This window comes from Gavialis gangeticus, unplaced genomic scaffold, assembly GCF_001723915.1.
Source record: "Gavialis gangeticus isolate Ggan-Ray unplaced genomic scaffold, GavGan_comp1, whole genome shotgun sequence".
In the NCBI taxonomy this organism is placed as follows: Eukaryota; Metazoa; Chordata; order Crocodylia; family Gavialidae; genus Gavialis; species Gavialis gangeticus.
Genome location: NW_017729006.1, coordinates 12,622,472 through 12,630,782, shown reverse-complemented (window position 1 = coordinate 12,630,782; position 8,311 = coordinate 12,622,472). Strand labels below are relative to the sequence as shown.

Below are 8,311 nucleotides of genomic sequence, written 5' to 3'. Positions count from 1 at the left end.
CCCCCCCCCCCCCCACCATCTTCAATAGTTTCCATCTGACTGTTGCTTCTCTAGTTAATATTTATTGCTGATAAGCAGTAAAGACTTCAGGAGCACACATCATCTTATCTGCTCAGGAAGTGCACACTGCACAGGCTTTGAGTGTCTGGCAGGATTTTTATTACTGTGCTCTAAGTTTTGACACAGTAGCTTAGCTTCCTGCTGTTAATTGGTGCCAATTTTTTGGAACACCATAGCTCATGCTTGAAACCTGCCTGCTTATAGTCTGCTTCAGTAAGATAGGTAGCTGGAGCTAATTGAAGGCAGACCCTCTGCTCAAAATGTGTATATTTTTTAAAAGAAGTCCTCCTTATCCTTTACATCCATAAATTACTCTAAAGGAAAGCTTTAGAGACCAAGCTGACTTTTTGCTATCTATTTTTTGTATTGTACATTTCATTCTGCAGTAACAAAAGAAATAGACTAGACTTACTGTTGACTTTTTCTTGTCTCCACCAGGCTACCAGGAAAGAAATGAAGCCTTTGCCTCCTGCCTACCAGCTAGGATCGAACCCTGAGAGGAGGTATCATTGGTGGCTGTATTACTCAGGTTTTCACACCAGGGTGATGAGCATGGAATGAGACCCCTTTGCCCAAGTGTTTATGGTGTTTGAGCCTGACATCTCTTGCGGCTCTTGCTTGTTTCCTGTACTTTGCTCTGAGTGGAGGGAAAATGGAAGAGGAACAGGCAGTAGGACACCATGGGGATGAGTGATGGAGACAGCACTTCTGCTCTCCAGTTGTCTGTAGGTGACAGATTTTGGGAGAGGAAGAAAGAAAGAAGAAAGGATCTGTCAGGGCCCTGAGGAACATGAAATGACTAGTGTAACAAGAGACAAAGCTGTTGTCTCTGGTAAGGTGGAAAAAAGAAAAAGGTATCTGATGGTAGAGTGGTACAAATGGAAAAATGCACCCTGTACAGGGAGGCCACAAAAAGAATATCTTGAATCCACTTGAGTTTTTAATTGTGATTTTCTTCCACTCTGGCCCCTCAAAGAGAGCTGGGTAGAGTTGGTGAGAATTCACAAAGGCAAGATAATTTCAAGTGATTTGCGTTTTAAAGTGTGAGAAATAAACACCTGTGTTCATCTTACACACAGTAAGAAAGTGGACTAGGATTGTTCTCTTATAACTTAATCTAATTTCTTGGAGGGTGAAGTGTAAAGAGTGGGATTCCAAATACCTTTAGGATCTGAGTCACTTTGCTCACATAACTAAGCACTTGTAGGGGTGGCCTTTATTTGGAAAAAATGCTAATTTTAAGACTACAAATTATTTCTAGATATAAAATTGCTGGTAATTATTTGCCTGCAGATTATGGAGAAACTCTGTAAATTTAAGGGAAGAATTCATGGGAGGCTAGAGCTGTAAATTCATGGGAGGCTAGAGTTTCAAGGCCAGAGCTGAGTCCAGGAACAGTTTAACTTCAGTGACGAAGCTCATATGCATGGAATAAAGCACGAATGTAAAAGCCCCAAAGGCATGTATAAATCAACCCATCCCTACCACCAGCCTGGAAAGGATCCTTGGCCCCCAGCCTGCCAGAAATATGGCAGGAACTCAGCATGACCCTATGGCCAGGGTACAGCACCATGATGAAACCTTGGTTTACATTATGGGGCAGCTGCTGCTTTAAGCATGACTGCAGAGCTATAGCTGCCAGCCCCCTGATATAAACACAGCTCTGCTACCAGGAGTTTGTCTGCCACCAGGGCTACACTAATTGTCCCTGCATGGCCAAAGCTTTGCTGACAGAAACTGTCTTCTGCTGGCAGAACGGTGTCTACACTAAGATAGACAAAAAGCCCGAGGCTGAGTCAATTCAGTCTTTACAGGTTAGTCTAAACTGGAGAAATTAAACTGAGAGGCAAGTGAACAGACATTCACTTCTGATTCAAGAAATGCAGCCACATACCTGTAATGGCTCAGGCCAGAAGCTGGGGGTGCTAGAGCATGCCTTGCAGCCTGCCAGCCACTGCCAAAGGGAAAGGACTGAAGCTCCAAGGCTTTTCCCTGCTCCTGGCTCAAGAAGAGGGTGTGTGGCCATGTCCCCTGTTCTCTGCTCGAGTCTGGAGTTGGGTGGTGGGGGGAGCAACAGCTTGAGAGGCGAACCCCAGCTGAGGTCCAGGGCCAGGGAGGGGGTTTAAACCCCCCATCCCTGGCTCAGTATGCTAGCCCCAGGCCAGGGTTTGCCCAAGCCCTCTGCTTTCAGCTGTGTGCGTGTGCTCTGGTAAACCTGATGCTGCTGAGGGGCTGGAGCATTTTTAATGTGCCTGTCCCTTTCAAGAAGGAGAAAGCTCCCTTCTGAGGTAGCCTGCTTTTCACCAGCTACATTCTATCACCAAGTCAACATTCCCCCTTTCCTCCCACACCTACCTGTCTCACACCTATTGTCTCTCATTTCCTCTCATCCTCAGTGTCACGTGTTTGCATTTTCACAGACCTGCATTTTGCAGATTGGCTTCTGTTCTACCCAGGAGAGCACACAAACTCCAACAAACTCTCCTACGCTTGAAGAGGGGTGTTTGTGCCCAGAAGTTTGCAAAGAACAATTTTTCCAACTATTTAGTTAGTCTAATAAAAGATATCATCTCTACCCAAAGAACCAAAGCTGATTCTCACACTCTGCCTCTGTGGGTGGACTAGACGCACTGGGATCTGACTGCTTGATGCCAGTTCAAGTGAGAGTGGAGACAGACAGCTGAGACAGAACAGGGAAGAGGAAACCTGCTGCAAGACAGGTGAATGAAGGCAGAGAAAAGAATAAGTAACACTGGAGAAGGGAATAGCTTTGAAGGGGAGAATATTTGAAGGGAAATCTTTGGCTGGATGGAACAAAAGATACAGTGAACTATTTTCTAGGGCTGTGAGAAGTTTCAATTGCTGATTTGATTTGGCAGAGATTCGGCCCGACTTGGTAGCCAAATCCCTGAATCCAAACTGAATCAGGAGACCCTTCAGTCCCTCTGAATCAAACTGGAACCCTCCAAATCAATTTGGAGAGATTCAGAAAAAATTGGAGATTCAGACATAGACACAGCTTTAAATGTTTTTTCTACATACCTCTATGTAGCAGATGGCTGTGAATGCTGCGATGCTGGGGTGCATGGAGCACCCCACAGGACTGCGGGGGGCTCCCCAGCGCACTCGGCAGCAGACCCAAAAGTGGACCAGAAGCACTTCCAGTCTACTTCAGAGTCTGCCAGAGAGCGTGCAGGGGGGCACCCCACACCCTCCCGGCTCGATGACTGGTGCCTCCTGGGTCTAGCGGGGGAGTACCTGGGGTCCCCCTGTGGTCAATCGCTGAGTTGGGGAGGTGCAGGGGGCCCCCAGCACACTCCCTAGCAGACCTGAAAGTGGACCAGAAGTACTTCCAGTCCACTTCCGGGTTCACTGCCAAGCATGTAGAGGGCCCACCCCCCACCGCACTCCTGTGGGACGCTCCATCCACCCCAGCATCGCAGCGATCATGAGCTGTGCCTGCTACCTCAAGGTACGCAGAAAAGACTTTTAAAGCTGTGTCTATGTCCGAATCACTGATTCTTTGAGATCAGCATCGAATCTTCAGATTCAGATTCGCCTGCTTCGTACACCCCTACTATTTTCTATGAATTAGTAATGAATCTAACTTGCTACCATAGCTAGCAGAACAGTTCATGGGTTTGCCGCTGGAGTGGAGAGCTGGGTTTCCCACTCCCACACTCTTGTCAGCTGGCCGTCACTGCTCTGGCTAAGGAACAGAGGTGCAAGGCCAACCTTGCTCTCTGGAGCAGACAGCACAGCACAGCACAGCACAGCCCAAGGCTGCAAAGCATCCTGGAATGTTGGGGGACTGTAATTTAGCTTGAACCAAGAAGTGGTTTGGGACAGAAATGTCATAAATCGGTTTGACATAAATCAGTTGTCTGATACTACATTTAACCATGTATATCTTAAACCAGTTTTAGCCATTTTGAAACTGGTTTATGTGCACTGAACCTCTGTTCTATTACAGGTTTAAATCAGTTTCTGATCACTTAAACCAGTTTATGTGTAACTTCTGTCCCTAGCATAAGGATTTTGCCAATAAAGCCATATCAGCCATGATCTTTTCACATCCCAAGCTCACATAGCTCTGCCGAGAGAATGCTGTCATGTAGGTAAGGCCTCAGAAGCTCAGGGACTGCATTTGTAACAGCAAAGATAGCAATATTTAGCTACTACTGCTTGAAGTGAAACACTTTGGCATTACTGATCCCAACAACTCACCTTCCAAAGCCAAACAGAAAATTGAATCCACTCACACACGTACACAGATTTAAATTAGGGGTGCACCGATAGAGATTTTTGGGGCCAATACCGATGGCCGATTTTTAACGAGCCATACCGGCTGATACTGATCTGACTGGGAATATGGTAAGTCTATTGTAGGGGAAGGGGCGAGGGGAGAAGGAAGGGGCGTGGTGGGGACAGATTGAGGTCCCAGTGGTAAGGGAGGGAATGGAGTTGGGGCAGGGGCAGGAGCACATGCTGCACAGCCAAGGCAGGATACAAGATGGAGCCATGAATGGCTCATCTGGGGGGCACAGCTGGTTCCTGCTGCTGCATGCATCCCAGGAGGGCAGGGGGGGCATGTGCCCTGGGAGGGCGGGCTGCTGCTGCAGGCTAGGGCTAAGGGTGGCACCAGGCTCTTCCCAGCAGGGGCTGGGCTGGGCTGGGCTGTGCTCAGGGTTAGCAGCAGCGGCGCTGGGAGGGATGCTACCGGGCAAGCTGCAGCCACTCCAAAATTTGCTGCAGTCCGCCTCTCAGCGCTGCTGCTGCCACCTGCTCCGAGTGCAGCCCAACTCGGCCCGCCACCAGGAAGAGCCTAGTGCTGCCCTCGCCCCAGCAGCAGCCTGCCCTCACCCCACACGCAGATCAAGGGGCACACACTCCCTATGCCCTCTCAACCCAGCGTCCCTGGACAAGCTGCTCACAGCTCCATCCCGCACCCCACCCCGGCTATGCATAGCCTGCCCCTGCCCAGCCCCACTCCCTCCTTCACTGCTGCGGCCTTTATCTGCCCTCACTCCCCTGTGCCCCTTCTCTGACAACAGACTTAACAATCTCTCCACAGTGCCAGGCTGCGCTCCTGGCCGCCTGCATGCTGTGCTGTGGCTGCACGCATGCACAGGACATTTATTGGCCACATTATCAGTCTCATCAGCCAAAAAAAGCGGATTGCCGATACTGCCAATTTTTCTTATATCAGTGCCAATCTGACATGGAACCGATGTATCAGTTCACCTCTAATTTAAATTCTTGCTTCTTTCACACAAGAAAAGTGCTGGAAGGGATGATGAAAAAAAAAGGACAGAGTCAAGAGTTCTGTATTGTATTTCTGACCAAGCCACTAATTTCCTGTGTGACCAGGGGCAAGTTATTTAGGGCCAGAGCCTATTTTTCTGTACATGCTAAATGTCATTGATGCAACCTTGTAACTGCAGTTCTAGGTACCTAGGGTGCCTACACCCATGCTCTGATGCATTCTAATTAGAATACACTGAAGCAGATTCGATTAACTGAGTCTAATTAGAACTCTCCAGTATGCTGCAGAATCATGTGTATTCAGTGTCCCATTTTTCAAAAAGGCAGCAGAGTTCTTTAACTAAAGCTTGTTTGACGAGTTTTACTTAAAGTGCCCCCACAGCCATTTTGAAACACAGGATGCTGAATACATGTGAAGCTGTAGTGTTTTAATTAGAATGGCTGTCCAGGAGCAGCTCTAATTAAAACACTCCCCAGCCCCCGAGCACATGTACAGACACTCTTAGAGTCTGTTATTCAACTCAGGATATGTAAACTAGGGTTGAAGCAGAATCAACATAGTGTGACATCAAGACATTTTTAAAGCAAGTCTTTTACAGCCACCTTAGTCTCTGCTGGTGTTCAGTACCAAAGCAGGTTTATCTCCATTCTAAGGCTTCCAATAATCCATGGAAAAAAACCCCTATAAAGCAGTCAAAAAGCTGACTTTAAAAGAGAAAGCAAACAAGAAGGCAGGCAATTCCCTTTGATAAAAGCTCTGTTTCAAATAGATCTTCAGTATGAAAAAGAGAACAATGGCTATCATGCACCTAACTGCCAGGTGCACCTTTGGAAAAAAATCTTTCTCCCATATACTCAATTAAGTTTGTGGTAACAGAGAGTGGGGAAAAGAACCCAGTTAGCCTCACATTCAAGTTACTGGATTCCACTCAAATAATATTCATAAAATTGTTCTATACCCAAATAGCTGACCCACAAAAGATGAATTTTTCTACCAGAATTACGATCACCAAGCATTCACATAACCATGAGCCAGGCCTCAAAAAAATCATGAAACTGCATTAAAAATCATGAGATTTAAAAGAACACTTGGATCTTTTTACTTTGTTTTAATCAGGAAGGTTAGATACTTTCCTTCTTCAAAAAAAAGTCCTCAAAAGTAAGTTGAGATTCCCATGACAATGCACAACTTTGGAATAAAGGCTACTCTGAAAAAACCCCAGCTATGACAACAGCTGGCAACCATAAAAGCAGTTGCAAGGTCTGTGTATGTGTGTCAGTCTGGGACTGTTACCTGTTGAAGACTCATCAGCAACAACAAAAAACGAAAGTCAGGCTGAGGGAGGAGGGATGGATGAACCTGTTAATAAAGAAGAGTGAGTTCATTGCTATTAAGTTTTATACATGCAAGTAATCCCACTGAAGTCAATCACTGTGCTCATGTGAATGGGACTATATTGAAGTTAACAGCACTACAGACGTGCGTAAGGATCGCAGGAACTTTCCCTTTTTGTTTGGCTTGTTTTCTCTCTCTCTCTCTCTTCCAGCACATATTTTTGAAGAAGTCTTCCCAAACAGTAAAAAAGGCACGGCAGAAAGACTGTGAAATCGTGATACAACAGCCAGTTACAACTATATAAAACAATAACTGCAAGAAAGAAAGAAGGAAAGAAACAAACAAACAAAGGGCTAATTCCGTAAAACTAAAATTAAAAATAGCCTCTTTCCTATAAACCCCCCAAAGTATCACTCACCAAACCCATTCATGCAACACAAGATTCAGTCACTCTTGCTGCACATCTGGATTTTAGCAGCAATTGGTTAGTTTCTTTTTATTCTGCCTTCACCTCCTTCAAAAAAAAAAAAAAACTTGGATAGCTATTTTAAAGGACCACTACACAATTACATTTCAAGACATTAGCATGAGCCATTCAGGTTTCCCTTTTAGCATGGTTTCTAGAACCAATATCTATGTGCTGGAAATTTTAAGCAGGAGTCAAAAACGTTAGCAAGCCTAGCACAACCAATAACATTAAAAAACCTCCTAGGTTAACACAGACTACAGACAGAGCAGAACTGGCCAGGAAAGATTCTTTTTAAAACCATCTATAAAATTTAGTCCATTCCGTCACAGACAGAATTTTCCTCCCAGGATTTATTTGTTTAAAATGATTAAGCAAAACCAAAAGAAAAAATAATTGCATCAAATTGGGATTCTGCAATAAATGACTGACCACCCACATAATCACGAAGGAAAGATTCAGACAGCTCTCAGTTTGAACAGTGGTTTGACACACATGCTAAAAAGCCAAGGAGTACACCAGAAGAGACAGAACAACCTGCAAAACTGGAGTCAGAGCTGCCTGTGCTCAGCACAGTAAACGGAGCACGATTACAATTAACACTACCCAAAGAAGCACATTAATTCCAAGCATCTGCAGCCTCTTTAATCTTGGAAGTAGTATCACTAGTAGATTAGGGTTTCAGCACATGCATGCGTACCTGATGTTGCTAAATGAAAAGAAATGCTATCCAGTGTCTCTCTCTCTCTTTCACAGGAGAACAAAAAATCATAAAGATACAAGGGCTGCAAGAGCAGCGAAATACTCTTTCCAATCTTCTTTCCCATCCACTATGGGGGAAAAAAAACCCTTCTGAGAGCAGTAACCAGTGCACCGCACCATCTGCAGACTGATCTACCTTTCTCCCCCAGCTCTGAGCATGCTCTGTCTGTCAGCAGTGTCCTATCGCTCCAGCCAGCTCACCTCAATTTGTTAGCCTCCCAGAGGTCAGCGTTGCATGCAGGATGATTTGCTGCAGTATTCCTGCAAATCCCCAAAGGGCAGCCACACTGAAACAAATACAATGGTGCTGTTTTACAGAGCTGAGCATGTCTGGGAGACAGATAGGAAGCTGTTTTTAGAGAGCTTGCTTTTAGGTAATCATACAATAAAACCCCAAATGCTCCATACAAAGAAACAAAAGA

General features: G+C 45.5%; 1 protein-coding gene across 1 annotated transcript in view; it reads right to left on the bottom strand.

Annotated features, from left to right (window-relative positions):
• The window catches only part of POMGNT2 (protein O-linked mannose N-acetylglucosaminyltransferase 2 (beta 1,4-)), a 21,639-nt gene extending 13,640 nt beyond the window's left edge, over positions 1–7,999 (bottom strand). The window contains exon 1 of the mRNA XM_019508816.1: positions 7,828–7,999. The gene's annotated coding sequence lies outside the window, so the exon portion shown is untranslated. The remainder of the gene's footprint in view (positions 1–7,827) is intronic.
• Between the last annotated feature and the right edge of the window lie 312 nt (positions 8,000–8,311).